This window comes from Lacerta agilis, chromosome 1, assembly GCF_009819535.1.
Source record: "Lacerta agilis isolate rLacAgi1 chromosome 1, rLacAgi1.pri, whole genome shotgun sequence".
Classification (NCBI taxonomy): domain Eukaryota; kingdom Metazoa; phylum Chordata; class Lepidosauria; order Squamata; family Lacertidae; genus Lacerta; species Lacerta agilis.
In genome coordinates this window covers 60,831,499-60,846,497 of record NC_046312.1, presented here as the reverse complement: position 1 = coordinate 60,846,497, position 14,999 = coordinate 60,831,499, and the positions used below count along the sequence as shown (strand labels likewise).

The 14,999-nt window shown below is 47.2% G+C and overlaps 1 protein-coding gene across 5 annotated transcripts in view; it reads left to right on the top strand.

The window, feature by feature from the left end:
• Window positions 1–14,999, top strand: part of BDNF (brain derived neurotrophic factor) — a 66,430-nt gene that overhangs the window by 24,280 nt on the left and 27,151 nt on the right. For 2 of the 5 annotated variants that reach the window (XM_033151159.1, XM_033151141.1), the window contains exon 1: window positions 5,164–5,377. The exons of the other annotated variants lie outside the window; for them this stretch is intronic. The gene's annotated coding sequence lies outside the window, so the exon portion shown is untranslated. Of the gene's footprint in view, window positions 1–5,163; window positions 5,378–14,999 lie in introns of those variants that run through there. 5 annotated transcript variants of the gene reach the window in all.

Sequence of the window (14,999 nt, the reverse complement as noted above, 5' to 3'; positions counted from 1 at the left end):
ACACTTCAAATTTCCAGTCCAGTACACAGAAGGAGGAGGAGTTTGGATTTGATATCCCGCTTTATCACTACCCAAAGGAGTCTCAAAGCGGCTAACATTCTCCTTTCCCTTTCTCCCCCTCAACAAACACTCTGTGAGGTGTGTGGGGCTGAGAGACTTCAAAGAAGTGTGACTAGCCCCAGGTCAACCAGCAGCTTCATGTGGAGGAGCAGAGATGCGAACTCAGTTCACCGGATTACTAGTCCACCACTCTTAACCACTACACCACACTGGCTGTCTCTGCATGCAAGGGAGTTAAAGCTCTTTCCAGGCTCGTTTCTAACTCAGTGGGGAAAGGGAGGGGGCTGCTATGGCAGTTGCCAAGTCTGGCTGAGGAATTTTCCATGCCCCATACATACATACATACATACATACATACATACACACATTCATCCATCCAGCTAATAGCAAGCAGGTTGCCGACACTGATAACATGGTGAGGCACAGTCAGTATAAGGATGCTGGAAAGGCCTTTAGGGTTGCAAGCTGGAGCTGTGGAGAGGTGGAGGGGGTGGAAGTGAGAGAAACTATGCTGTGACATAAGAAGCCATGGTTGTCTGTGAGATTCCTCAGCTTTAACCATGGTTTATAACCATGTTAACCAGGGTTAATGTTATGTGCCACTGAGGTCAGTGTGCATTACAATAGCCCATTCAGCTCCCTGCATCTCCTTTTAAAAAGTAAGATAAACAACTCCAAAAGTTGCAGTTGGATATTTATTAGGACACTCCAACATGTCACAACATAGTTATAAGTTTTGGAGTTCTCCCCAAAATCAGGCAAGATGTTACATAAGGTGGGGAAGGAGTTTAAACATTAGGCAATTTTAGACTTATTTCCAAGGTGTGGAGATTCTGGCCTGCACAAGTCTCTGCTAGGTGCTGCAGATATCAGCTTACATCCCTAAGGTTCTTGGAAAATTAAGCTATGGCTTCTCCCCATTTTGGGGGAACATCAAGCCCAGATCTGCCTCTTATACACAGTTTCCTAGTTCAGCAGAGAGAGAGAGAGAGAAGTTCAGGTAACAGAGTTGGGTTAGATTCTTGTCTAAGACCTTGGACAGCTGCATCCAGTCAGACTAGACCTCTGGTCTTCAACTACAACCATGCAAAATACATGGTAAAAAAATTAAGAAATGGGTCACTCCCCAAATGCATGTTTGGGTTGAAAGTGCGGCCCGGGCCTGAGAAGTTTGACTTGGTCTTACTTGGCCATTAAGCCCCTCCAGACATCCTTGTCATTGCGCTTTCATGAAGATTTGTGCTCATAATTGTATTGGAGCAGTTACATCTGATCTTCTTTCAGTGTTGTTTGTGCCTGCAAAAGTTTGGGGATAGACATTCTGCTTCATATGCAACTGGAGCATGCACACACAGGCACAGCGGGCAACTGTGATCCTGAAGACCTCACATTAGCATCTCTCTTTTAGTTAGCGATGACTGCATAACTCCATTGGCACTGCTAGGAGGATGACTGGGGAGGGATGGGTGGTGCAAAACAAGGAAATTTGATTTGAGCCAGGCTCTAGCCCTGCATCACATAAACTTATAAAATATAAACAATAGTACTCTGCACATGCTTGAAGGTACCATTTTCTCACTGTTGTGTGTGCACTACAAACCTGCACACATCTAGGACTGTGGGTGGAATCTACCATGCACACTTCAACAGCCTAGGACTTTCACATCTCTTTTTCTTTTCTTTTTGGCCGGGGTCTTGTGTTCTTTAACACTAGATACCACAGAGAGTTTCAAGAGGTGAAGCATTTCCACCTGTCACATACCTGCTTAAAGGCAAATGAAGCCCTGCTTCTTTAAAACAGCAAGCTTACATGACCTGTGGCACCCGATCTTTCTCGAAATCAAATACTTCCCTGGTGCAATTAGAGGCAGGGTATTCTGGAGATGTATTCTTGATCACACTGTAAGTGTGATCCCTCTAAAAAGAGCCGGCTTGTAGAATTACCTCTTTTGTTCTTATTAAATCTAAGTTATATTGGCCATTTCCTTCCTCCATATTTCCTTCATTCATTCTTTATCACCATCCTGGAAGGGGGAGAGGTGCATATGGGATTGTCTGCCTCATGTAATAAAATAATTTAAGAAGAGCCCTGCTGGATCAGACCAAAGGCACAGCTAGACTAAAACCCTGCTCTCACCGTGGTCAAACAGGTGCCTATGGGAAGCCAGTAAGGATCTGCTTGTGATTCTCAGCTGCTCTGTGATTCAGAGGTATATTGCCTCCAGTAGCAGAGACAGAACATGGTTATTATGACTAGTGCACATTGGTAGCCTTATCCTCCATGAATTTGTCCAATTGCCTTTCAAAGCCACCAAAGTTAGTAACTATCACTACATCATATGGCAGCAAATTTACTATGTGGCTGTGTGAGGAAGCACACTCTTTTGTATGTCCTGAATCTTCCAACACTCAGCTTTGTTGGCTGGTCCAAAGCACAAGTATTATGAGAGAGGGTTCATCTCTACCATGCCCCCACCACCTTGCTTGTCTTTCCCACCCTAAATTAAGATACCCCAAAGGTTACCCCCTTTCTTTGTAGAGGAGTTGCTCCAACCCCTTGACCATTTTGGCTGTTCTTTTCTGAAACGTTTCCAGTATCCTGTGTCTCCTCCCTCCTCTTGAAGCTCTGCAATATCCTTGGCTGGCCTTGGGTCCTATGCAACTTGACTTGAAAGCAACTTGGCACCATTTGATGTTGTACAAAATGCCGTGAACCACCCTTGCACTACTGACTTTGCTTGGCTATCCGCTAGTTTACTAGTCCCAGCTGAGGCTGCATACTGGGCGCCGTAGTTAACCCTTCACAGTACAGTGGTACTTCGGTTTTTGACCATCTCGGAAGTCAAATGTTTCGGTTTACAAGCACACCTCGGAAGTCAAACAGCTTCTGCTAAGTTTTTCTTCTTCAATTTTCTCTATTGAATTTGCAGACCACCCTTTGCACCTCAATTTTCAAACGTTTTGGAAGTCAAACGGTCTTCCGGAACAGATTATGTTTGAAAACCGAGGTACCACTGTACTACAATTCCCAGCACCCTTAACAAACTACAGTACCCAGAATTCTTTGAGGAGGAATAGAAATTGTACCTTAAAGGTATAGTGTGTAGATGGCTAAGACAGACATTTGCCTCGCTGTCTGTGTGATGGGCCTGGGAGATGGTTTAGGAGCCTTCATCTGCAATCCTGAACCTCTTGAAATTTCTGAGAGGACATGTAAATCTTTGGCAGCACAAGCTAAAGGCACAACTGCAGCACCTTTTAAGGAAAGGAAGAAAAAGCATGAATACTTCAGAAAAAAACTAAGTGTTTCAGTTTAATGATGATGATTTTATATATATATATAAAAAAAAAATTGTCCCCCTCCCTCCTGACTGGGTTGCCCCTGCCACTCTGCGCGGCTTCAGCGCTTCCAAATAAATGTCTCCTTTTCGCAAGGTAGGGGAAACCCTCTTCCAGAGTTTTAAGGAGAAACCGAAACAAGTGACGAGGGAGCATCATCGAACACGTGCCAGGGGCGGCAACGGGAGGCTGGCAGCGATTTTTCCTCTCCCCCCCCCACCCCGCCTTCTAATGGGAGGCATGCGTCGGGATTGCGGTTCCTCGTTAGTGCTGCCAGCGGCGTCTCCCTCGGAGAAGCGGTCGGGGCGTCACGTGACCTCCACGCATGGCGCGCGTGGCTTCCCGTCCGCACATCCCACCCTAGCGGCGCTCGAGAGGTTTCGATCCGGCGCTAGGCTGACCCGTGGCGAGCCGCTGATAAACAATGCAATCTCTCCGTCCGGGCCAAGATCAAAGGAAGCTGCTCGGTCGTGTGCGAAGGGGCGGGGCGTGTGTTGCAATTATTAACCTTCGCCACGCAACTTCCACTAACAATAATTTAATCTGTGTTGGCGGCATGAACGGGAAAGAGCTGCGCGCGCGGGAGGGGACGAGTTACAAAATTTGGGCAAGTAGTGTGTGTGGGGGGGGGGGGTCTCTGTTCTCCCTCTCGCTTCCCAAAGCAGCCCCGCAGGAGCCCATTTGGAGTGGCTGACTTTTGCAATTAGGCGCGCTTTTGAAACAAAACAACAAATTAAGTTTTGCGGGGCTTCGTTTTTGTTTGTTTTTTTAAGCGAAAGGTGAGTTTGGGGTTGCGTTGCTTCTGCCTGTCTGGTTCTGTCTGCGAGAGAATCCGCCGGCTGGCTGGATCGAGCACGTTTGCCCGCTGCGTGTTCTCTTCGAAAGTGACTAGTTGTAACGTTACCCGGAGCCTTCATTAATAAAGAATGTTTGTTATTATCTTGATTGCATTCTTAATAGGCAGACTATGGAGAGGTCAGTGAGGGAGCTATATTTAAATGGATCTGGTTTGTTTAATGCACGAGCAAGTAAGCCAATCTTTTCCAGCTTTTTAAGGGATTTCGTAACATTTCGAGAGGAAGCCCCAGTTCCCTGGATTTTTAAATTGCTATTAAAAGCCAGGCACTGGAAGGGGGAAAAAATAATTATAAAAACTTTTAATGGTATTCTACCCATCTCCTCACCCACCCCCTTTCTGTCCAATCCGCTTACTCCGGAGTAGTCCTATTGCATTGTGATGGGGGGGGGAAGGGGCTTGAGCATGACCAGCCTGAGGATGATGGGTCTGGCTAAAACTAACCTGGGAACTGGCATAAGTGTCTGCAATATGCGTGGCTGTTGCTGGCTTTCAGTTGTTATTTGCAACTTTGCTTCGCGATAAGGAATGGGGGAGGGGGGAGGGGAAGCGATCTGGGTGCCTGTTCCAACCCGATCCTCTTCCTTCCCTAGAGAGATCTGGTCGACCAACCCTACCCTGGCAGGGACAAAAAAAGTTTGTAGCAGGCGAAGGTGAGCCCTCCCCTTCTAGGGAGCAAACAGCGTCCGTCTGCCGTCCGACATTGGGATGGGGTGGGAGAGGCGATGCGGTTCCTTTAAAGCGGGCACCCCAGTCGTCGGCCGTTCCTGCTTGGAAGCGGTTTGACCAATCGAAGCCCAAACGGAGATCTAAATAATTTCTGAGTGAGCAGAAGCCAGCCACGGGCGGGGGGGGGGGGCAGGCGGGCTCGTGTGAGAGAGGCTCCTACGCTAGCCCCCCCCCCGCCCCGCGGGGGGGGGGAGAGGAAGGGAGAGAACGAGATCAGAGGCTCCCCACCACGCCGCTGCCCTCCCACCCTTCATAAAGCTTTGATGAGACATTCGAGCTGCTCGCCTCCTCCTGTGTTTCTGGAGCTGCAGGAGGCGGCTGCAGGGACTGGACGGCTGGGAGACGATGTGACTCTCCGGAGGAGACCCCAGCAGGCTTTGTGTGGACGGCAAGGTAGGGACGGGGGGGGGGAGAGAAAAGTTGACTCGAGCCGAGCTGGCTGGAGAAAGAGGCGCCCGGGCGGCGAGCGCCCCGGAAAGGGGCAGCAGGGGCGCCAAGCAAAGCGGGAGACGCGAGAGGGCGTCGGAAGGCAGGCTCGGCAAGGGAGGGCTAGGGAACTGCGGACCCGGGGCACCGGCAGGACCTGGCTGGGGGGTGATTCCCTTCGAGAAGCTGATAGAGGGCGGGAGGATTGGGAGCGAGGGGATCGCGGCGCCATCAGCCCGTCCGCTTCCTCGGAAGTAAAGCCCGAGAGCGAGCGCAGCCCCAGGTAAGAGGGGGGGGGGCAAACGAGCGAGGTTTGTTGTTCGATCTTCCCCTCTCTGGTGGTGCCCCCAGGGCACCAGACACCTGCTCGCTTCGCTGCTGGCAGGGACTTGGCGCCCTCGCTGCCTCCGGTTGTGTGGCCACCTCTGGCCAGGCTATGGCACGACCTCGCTCACCAACGCGCGCACTTAGTTCTCGCTCGCTCGCTCCCTGCAACTTGCCGCGCACTTTCCTCTGCGGAAAGCCCACCCGACGGAGGTGGTGGGTGTCCGAGGGCGGCAGGAGAGAGCGAACGAGGCGCGCCGCTGGAGCCCAGGCAAACAGGCAGGGCTTTCCCCGGCTGGTCCCATCGGACGGTACGTGGAGAGGCGGGGAGCCCCTCGAGGCTGCAGCGGGTTTGTGGGCGGCTGGCTGCCTGCCGCTCGGTTACTGGTGGGCGAGGTAGGGGTTCCCCTCCTTTTAGGGGAGCCTTCTTAAGACTGCAGCTGCGGGTTTAAGGAAGGTGAGGGCGGAGGAAGGAACTGGAAGGAAGGGTTTTGATGACTGGGGGGCGTGTCCCCCCCCCCCAAACCAGCACAACAACCCAAGCAGCGCTGCAGTTGCGATACTCGGCGGATTTTTGTGGTGATATAGTTATGTGGAGCGAGTTTGTTCGGGTGGTGGTTTTGTGTGGTTTTTAATGGGACAGGGGGCCCTCTGCTGGTCAGAGAGAGAGGCGCAGCGGCTCAAGGCCCAGAGGAGAGGGCGGGATTCCAGAGCAAAGCGCCGCCGCCGCCGCCAACCTCTGAATGGGAGTGGGAGGTCTTCTGCTCCACGCAGCTGGGCGAGGTGGGATCATCAGCGTCAGGCTCGATGCGTCTTACATCGCTGGCTCGGAGGGGCCTCGCATCCAGAGGGGGATTTCCTTGTGTAACATGATGTGTCAGAGGAACTTTTTTTGCATGAGCACTCCTGCCCAGATGAGAGCGGCCAGGACGCGGGGAACGCTTTCTGATGGCAGCAAAGGCATGCAACTGGGCAAGGAGGCAGAGAAACGGTCTAAGCGACGGAGACCAATCTTGTGTATGTGAGAGATGTAGGAAAGCCAGGGAAATGGGTTCCTGCTTGGAACTCTCTCTCTTTCTCTGAAAATTACAGGAGACCAATCTCTTTTTAATACAATGCCCACCCACCAATGTTTATCTTAATGATTAATGGGAGGAAGCTGCCAAAATATATGGGTACAGAAATGAGCTTGCAAGCAAAGAATGCAGTCCCTAGTGGATTAAACAGAGGGGCGGGGGGGGGGAGCATGGGGACAAAAGTGAATATGGGGGACCTGTTCTTCACACAGGTTTGAGAATGACGTCGAGGCTGCTGTTTTTATACATTTACATGGTAGTAAACTCGATGGACTCTGAATAAGCATATATGGGGATGCACTTTTAGATTGGGGAACTGTGGATTTCTAGATTTGGACTGCTGCATTGACGATGCTACCTGGGACAAGTGGCAGGCAGTTCCTTAGGGCGAATATGGTGCTGCCCCATCCTCAGTCCGCCTTCAGGGAGGGGTTGCACTGCCTGTCACCTTCCTCCACCTTGGTCTCAGCATTGCCCCATGTAATGCAGGGAGGAGGATGGGGACAAAACCCTGCTAGTCCCAATGGGCACCAGCCAACACTGGAGTCTGACAGGCTGCTGGAGCCCCACCAGAGACTTTGAGTCCAACAATATCTGGACAGTCAATTCCAGGGTAGAGAAATTTATGATAGCTAAGTGGAACCTCCATGTTTCAAGGATCAGGATGTTTCGATCAGGATGCTGGGGTGCATAGATTTTAACCAGCAAGATCATTCTTTTAATTGAAAGACAGGGAATGCAAGCCTGCTGCAGCTAGTTGCTTGGGAAATGAGTGACATAAGTTTGCCTGTGTGCATTGGTGGCTGCATGGTCCATCTCTTCCCCACCAGCCCAAGAAACTGGCCATGTTATTAAGGGTAATTCCCTCTAGCATTGCCTCCAGTTCCTTCCATCACTGTGATTCAAAATCAAACTTGAGTGTCATCTCCTGGAAACAAAAAAGTTTCACTCATTCTGCAGTGTATGTAGAGATATATTTATGACTTGGGCAACTTGAGGTTGTTGTTGTTGCTGTAGAGAGAATTAGGATGTGTGGCAGCGGCAGTGGGGATGCATAACCGCCTAGGTATGACACACTGCCAGAGGTTATAAATGGAATGTAACGGGAAGTAACTCCGTTGGCTGCAGCTCAGAATTATGCATCTACACAAGCCAGCAAGGCTCAGTAAGTGAACGGAAAGAGACACTTGTTGAAACGTAACCTTTACTGGAATTTAAAACACGCCGGTTACCATAACTGGAATTCCAGGGCTATAAAGTTATTTGTCCTTTTTGTCTACTTCACTAGACGGAAGTCTGTGTGTGTGTGTGAACGCTTTCCGTAAATTATTAAACTCCTTTTATATTGTGCGTTCAGTTGGTGGATGGGGGAAGAGAACTTGATAAAAGCAAGCAATCTCTATATATTTCTGCAATACTTTCCTGTGCATTTCATCCACTCATTGCAAGAACAGAGGATATTCATTTCCCATTCATTGCTTTATCAGATCTGCAATAATTTGTGATCCCAATCTTATCACAGTGACCAGGATTTAAAGAGACCCACATGGCTGTCTAAAGTGGTCTTGTGTGCACACAGTGATTCCCACCGCCCCATGGTCCCTTGACCTTCTGCAGCATCTTATAGTGTGTGCACATCCACACCAAGGCTTGTTGTGGGAAGGGAGAGACTGGGAATGCTCAGTGTACAGATGGCACTTCGAACCCTATCCATTATTTGTAAGTGTGCATCCCATTCATTTCCATGGACCTTGTCCACATGGAAGTTTAGTTAGTAACAGAACTTGGGTCTGCCATTCTCTTTCCCACAGAATAAGCACTTTCCATTTCAACAGGGATTGTGTTGCTTTGGCCATTTGAGAATCTGGTTGTTCAAGATCTAGACTATTTTGAAAATTCAACTTGCAGCCTGGGGATTCATAGGTTAGTTAAGCATTACATGCATGACAAAGCATAACTGAGGACCACAGATTAAGCTCCCGCTACCCTAGTCCTGAATATGGAATGAAATCCTGTTATTTTAAATGCATCTTGGATCCAAGTAAGTTTGATTAGGCTCTTGCTGACATACACATGAAACTGTTTGATAGCCCTGAGTAGCATAGAGGATTACGTACCCCATCCCAGTTATTACCACAACTCTCTTAGCATTCGTATTTGGATCTCAAACAGGCGCAGCAGCAGAATTAGGCTGCTGTGTCAAGAAGACTTCATAATGCTTTAGAGTGGTATTGGCATGGATTGGGTGGAAAGGATGAGGCACCATCAACAATGCCACCACCAACATTGAATCATAGGATTGTAGAGTCAGAAGGGATCCCGAGGGTCATCTAGTCCAACCCCCTGCAATGCAGGAATCTCAACTAAAGCATCCATGACAGATGACCACCCAAACTCTGCTTTAAAACCTCCAAGGAAGGAGAGTCCACCATCTCTCATGGAAGTCCATTCCACGGCAAACGGATCTTACTATCAGAAAGCTCTTCCTGATTTTTAATCAGACCGTCCTTTCTTGTAACGTGGAGCCATTGGTTCAAGTCCTACCCTCTGGAGTAGGGGGAAAAACCAAGCTTGCTCCATCTTCCATGTGACAGCCCTTGAGATATTAGAAGATGGCTATCATACCTCCTCCAGTCTCCTCTTTTCTGAAGGAACTGTGGTACAACTCTGTGCCTGGAAGCAATGGGGTGTGAGGTTGCACTGGCATTTTAGACCTAGAGAGTGAATTTTGTTGTGACGGCGTAAGCCACATATCTCTAGGACTAAGTTGTGAACTGAATTTTTCAGCCCACTTTCTTGGAAGTGAATACTTAGGAAGGTGCCTTATGCTGAACCCCCATACCATTGGGGCATTGGGTTCAGTATCTCCTACACCAGGGATAGCCACTGTGGTGCCCTCCAGCTGTTGATGCTGCTGTTGGATACAACTCTCACCAGCCCCTGCCACATAGGCCAGGGAGTTGTCGTTGGACGTATCTGGAGGACACCATGTTGGCCACCCCGGTCTAAACTGACTAGCAGCAAGCTCTCCAGGGTTTCAGAGAGGACTATTTCCCAACCCAAACAGAAGGTACATGGGGCATTCTGTGTGTGCTCTGTTGCTGAGCCACAGACCTTTCTCTTAATATATAGCACTTCACTGTGCTTGAAACACTTCCTATACATTGCCTTGGGAATCCTTACGACAGCCCTGCCCAGTAGATAATTACGATCCCCATACTGCTGAAGCTGATAATAGTGGCTTGTGTAAGGCCAGCCTTCCCCCACCAGGTGCTCTCCAGATGTTTGGGGTGACACCTCTGTGCTGTGCTGCCTGGAGCCTGATGGGAATCATCGTCCAAAACATCTGGAGGGCACCAGGTTGAAGAAAGCTGCCTAAGACCATTGAACAAATATGTGGCTAAGGTAAGATTTGAATGGCGGTGGGAGGAGGGGGCACCAATTCATTGCATGTTTACCCAGAAGTAAGTCTTACAATGCTTAAAGGGGTTTATTTCTCTCTTTCTACCAACCTTCACTGCTGCGGATCGCAGCTTCAGTCACTGTCCTCATCAACTTTCTTTAATTTATGTTAAAGTCAGTGCGTCTTACTTCCAGGTAAATACAATTCTGCTTATGCTACAGGTCACCTAAATGAGGTGCTTTTGAAAACGCTACCTAGTAATTATTTCCAGATGTCCAAACAATGAATGAACTATTTGGCAGCTTTGTTGTGTGCTATTGATTGCTCTAATTCTTCAATTTTTTATAAGATTAAAAGAGCAATGTGTTACAACCACGTGCCTTCTTTTTTCCCAGAATTGCCATTAGCCTCTTGCCGTGAACGTTAAGGGTTTTTCTTTTTTCCAAAAGTACTTTTTTTTAATTACTTTGTTTGCTATACATTTTTTTTGAGCTTATTACCGTTTTGAGATCAATAACCATTACTTATTTATGCTTCTAGTAACTGAGTTTTAATGTATGCAGAGAATCTATCCTGGTAGTATACAGCAAGTACCTGTGTTATCTTTAATTCATGGATTGATAAAAATACTCAGAATTGAAACCATTGTGATATTTATAAATGCACGTACACACGGAGGCAATGGTCCAGGCGGTGTGGCATGAGTAAAATAAAAAGATAATGATGACGACTTGTTTATACTGCCCCATTGAGTGAATTTCATTGAGCCACTGACTGGCAGCATGAATGACAAGGCTTACTATTTCACCCTCAGTAGGCATGTGCCATCTATCCATGTAACTTCAAAGCAGCAATACTTTTAACTTAAGTCTTTTACTATGATTGAATCTCACACACTGGTTTTCCTGAGTGCTCTAAAAAATTGTGGGCAGCTCCTATTAATTTGAAATTATATATACATAATTCCTTTATATGTCCAGAATAACTGAGGTTGACTCTTAAAAATCTGAAATATCTTTCTGACTCTTAACTTTGGTCCTCTTTTTATGTGCTTAGGATGACACCGTATTGGCCTGAATATAAGCCTCACTTTCCCCCCCAAATTCCGACCGTGAAATTTAAAGTGGGGCTTATATTCATGACCTTACGGTAAGCAGCCAGGAGTGTGGGGCAAACAGCACCAGGAGTGCGGCAAAGCGGGGCCCGCCCTGCACATAGTCCCCCCTCCTCTCCCACAAGACTGGGAAGGGAGAGAGCAATGATGGGGAAGGCTGTCCTGCCCTTCTTCCAAAAGGCTCCCAGGGTGGCAAATAACTTCAATAAAATACAATTAAAAGCAATTTTAAAACTTCTTTTAAAAAAACTAACACATGTAACTAAAGCAGAAATGTTTTCAGCAGGCATCTAAAGGCACCTGCCTCATGTCTGGAGACAGGAAATTCTGAAGTACAGATGTTGCCAGGCGGCAATCCCTTAAGTAAACTGGTCCCAAGCATGTAAGGGCTTTATATACCAGTAGTAGCAACTTGAACTTGGCCCGATGGCAAACTGGCAGCAAATGCAGATCTTTGAGCACAAGTATAATATGCTGGTGGACGTGGGTGGTGCTGTGGTCTAAACCACTGAGCTTCTTGGGCTTGCTGATCAGAAGTTCAGCGGTTCGAATCCCTGCGACGGGGTGAGCTCCCATTGCTCTGTCCCAGCTCCTGCCAACCTAGCAGTTTGAAAGCATGTCAGTGCAAGTAGATAAATAGGTACCGCTGTGGCGGGAAGGTAAGCAGTGGATCCAGCAGCACATTTTGGGCTGTCTTCTGGAGGCACCACAACCACACCCACTGCAGGCAGTCAACTACTTTATTGGACATGAGGGCCATCACCTTGTACATTGATATGGGTTGGTTCTAGTCTTCATCTTACCTAGTAGTTTCGCAGTGCGTCTGGTCAGGGTTGGCATCTGGTTCTGAGTAAGCCAACTGAAAACTAATCCAGGCAAGGCTGAAGAACATCTGATAATTTGCAAATGCTATAGCTTGAGAGACAAGGGAGAAGGAGAGAGCAGCAGCCACCACCATCACCATCCCTTGGAGGAGACACACAGAGAAGGGTATCATACATTGATTTCAGATGTAGATGTCTTCAAAGGGTGCAACATGCATGCATACGAGATCGAAACTGCTTCACACTGATTTCATCTGGATCATCTGCAATAAATGAGTAATGAAATGGTATTAATTCTGGAGTACACTGCTAGTGTGGAAGTAACCAACCCTTGCTCACTCATGTTTCCATCTTTGTGAACTCTTATATGCTGTCCAGAGAAAGTTTCTAAATAAAGGCAGGCCTCGCCACTTGCATCGTCTCTCCCCATATCTGGAATTGGGGGTGGAAACTGGTGTCAGAAAGTAGGGAAGAAACCCTGGAAACTGCCCTATGCTGAGTCAGGCCATTTGGCTATCCAGTGCAGCGCTGTTTACACTGGCAGGCAGCAGCAGCTCTCCAGGATTTCAGACAGGGGTTATCTACCAGCCCTGCTTGGAGATCTTTGGTACTGTACCTGGAACCATCGCCAGGCGAAGCAGATGCCCTACACTGAGCTGTGGCCCTTTTTCATTCATCTTCAGGGGACTACCTGAAGGCTATCTAGCAACACATTTTGAATTCCCTCAGAAATGTCTGCCTTCTACTCCTGTGAGCTTCTCAAGCTACAGTTCACAGGGTGGTTCTTTTTTGAAGGGGGTGATGCTGTGCTTTGGATGCATGGTGTGTATGTAGCCCTTGAGAACTAAGAGAGGATTTGAACCCTTGGCCCTTGTCTGACCCTCAAGCCAATAGGAGGTGCACCATGTCGTGTGTGTGTGTGTGTGTGTGTGTGTGTGTGGCAAAAGCTGTTCCTGCTTGAATTCCCTCCTCTGTGCAAATGGCCCGCCGTGGTGCCCACCATGCCTGCCCTAGGCCTTGTTGCCTAAAGTGTTAGGCCTGTCTCTGGTAAAAAGGATTGGGGCCTGCTCTGAAAGAACAGAGGAAATACAACTCTTTGGGTTCAGGCCAGTGTATCTCACTCAGGGCTGAAGATAAAATCGCTACTTAACTCTCAATATGAGGCAATTGAAAAAGAGCTGTTCACTATTGTTTATTTAATGAAAAGAGATAAAAAGAAAGGCCTTTTCTTTGAGATTCAACAACATGGAACAATTTTCCCTCTGTAGTACTGCCACTTAGTGTTCAACTTCACTGAATCACAGCTGGAAAACCCATTTTAAAAAATTGCACTCTCTGTTAGAGTCCTATTTTTCTTGCTACAGGGAGGATGTCATCATTCGAAGACTGTAAATTGTGGTTGGCATAACAAGCCAAAAGTCTCGAGCATTTTATTTTTTTTACAAATCACTTGACGGAAGGCATAAGGTTGTGTGCATGGCGGGAGATGAGAAAAGACCCTCCTGCTTATTTGAATGTGTGTTTGGTAAATAACCTTGTGGTGGTACTGCTTTTAAAAAGTCACGGGAAATAAGGGCACTGGTGGCATTTGAGGACCAAGACTAAACGCAATTCAGCTCCCCAAAGTTTGAAATTGAAATAAATGAGCTGCTTTCCCTGTTCTGCTTATTTGTCCAGGCTCAACCAGGCTTTTACACAATACACACTTGCATGTCACTCCTAAGAGAGATAGGGGTAGAAAGAAAGACAGCTTTCCGTAAAGATTAAAATAAAATAAAAAAGACTCATGCTCTACGTTTGTTTCCCTTAACTGCTCATTGATTGAACCCAGAGTCCAAAAAACTGGTTTTCTTGTTCCAGTCTCAGTAAACTCAAAAGCTACAGCACGGAAGAAAACTGAACTTCACAAGAGTTGTAGCTATCTAGAATAAGGTCAAGCTATTTTCTTTGGGAAAAGAGGTCAACAGCATGCTACGAGAGCACTGAGCAGAGGATATCTTTAGCCCGAGCTGCAATGCTTACTCCTGTTTTAAGTGGCTGCTTCTTTAATATCTACAGATGTTGCTTCCAGCCTTTGATTTATGGCCGCATTGGAAATTTTGTTCAGTATGCTGAGCATCGTGACAGAGGCTCCTGTGTGAGCGGATATATCCCTTTTAATAGGTTAATTACTAACCTGCATTGACTTGTTTTCACATAATTGTTATGAGCACTCAGCCCCATCCCCTGCAAACTTGCAGCTTAATGGAACACCTCTTAATCATCTCTAGGAAAGGTTTTTATACTGGCACGCTCCATCTTACCAAAAACTGAGCTGTTTTCTCCTGAGTGTTTTGTTCTGAATATGAACTTAAAAGAGCTCTGGCTTAGGAAAAAAAAGAACAAACTCTCTTTGTATGTCACTAGCACAAGGGGTACCAAAATAACATGCCCTTTACTTTTCACCCTTGGGGCCAAGCTACACATTACTTGTGTATAATATACTCCTGTCATTTTTTTATTTTTTTATTTTAAATGTAAACAAAGAATAGCTTTGACAGGCTGCAGTTTTGCAGGGGAAAACAGCATGCAATATATGGATTGCCCCTTATTTAATAAGCAGCAGATCAACACTAAACTAAAATCCATTGAACATGTTTACAGTCTGTACGCTGTAAACTAGTTAAATTTAAGCATTTGTATTACAGTTAGTTCAGACCAGCTGAAGGTCATGGGTCTTTTATAAACTCAGCTTTTGTGCTGTGCTGTAGTCGAGGCAGTGGCATCCCTCTGAGGAACATAGGATAAGACTGTGAAGATATGCCCCATCTTCTACGAAAAACCCCTTAGTTTTGTTCTGGGCCAATGA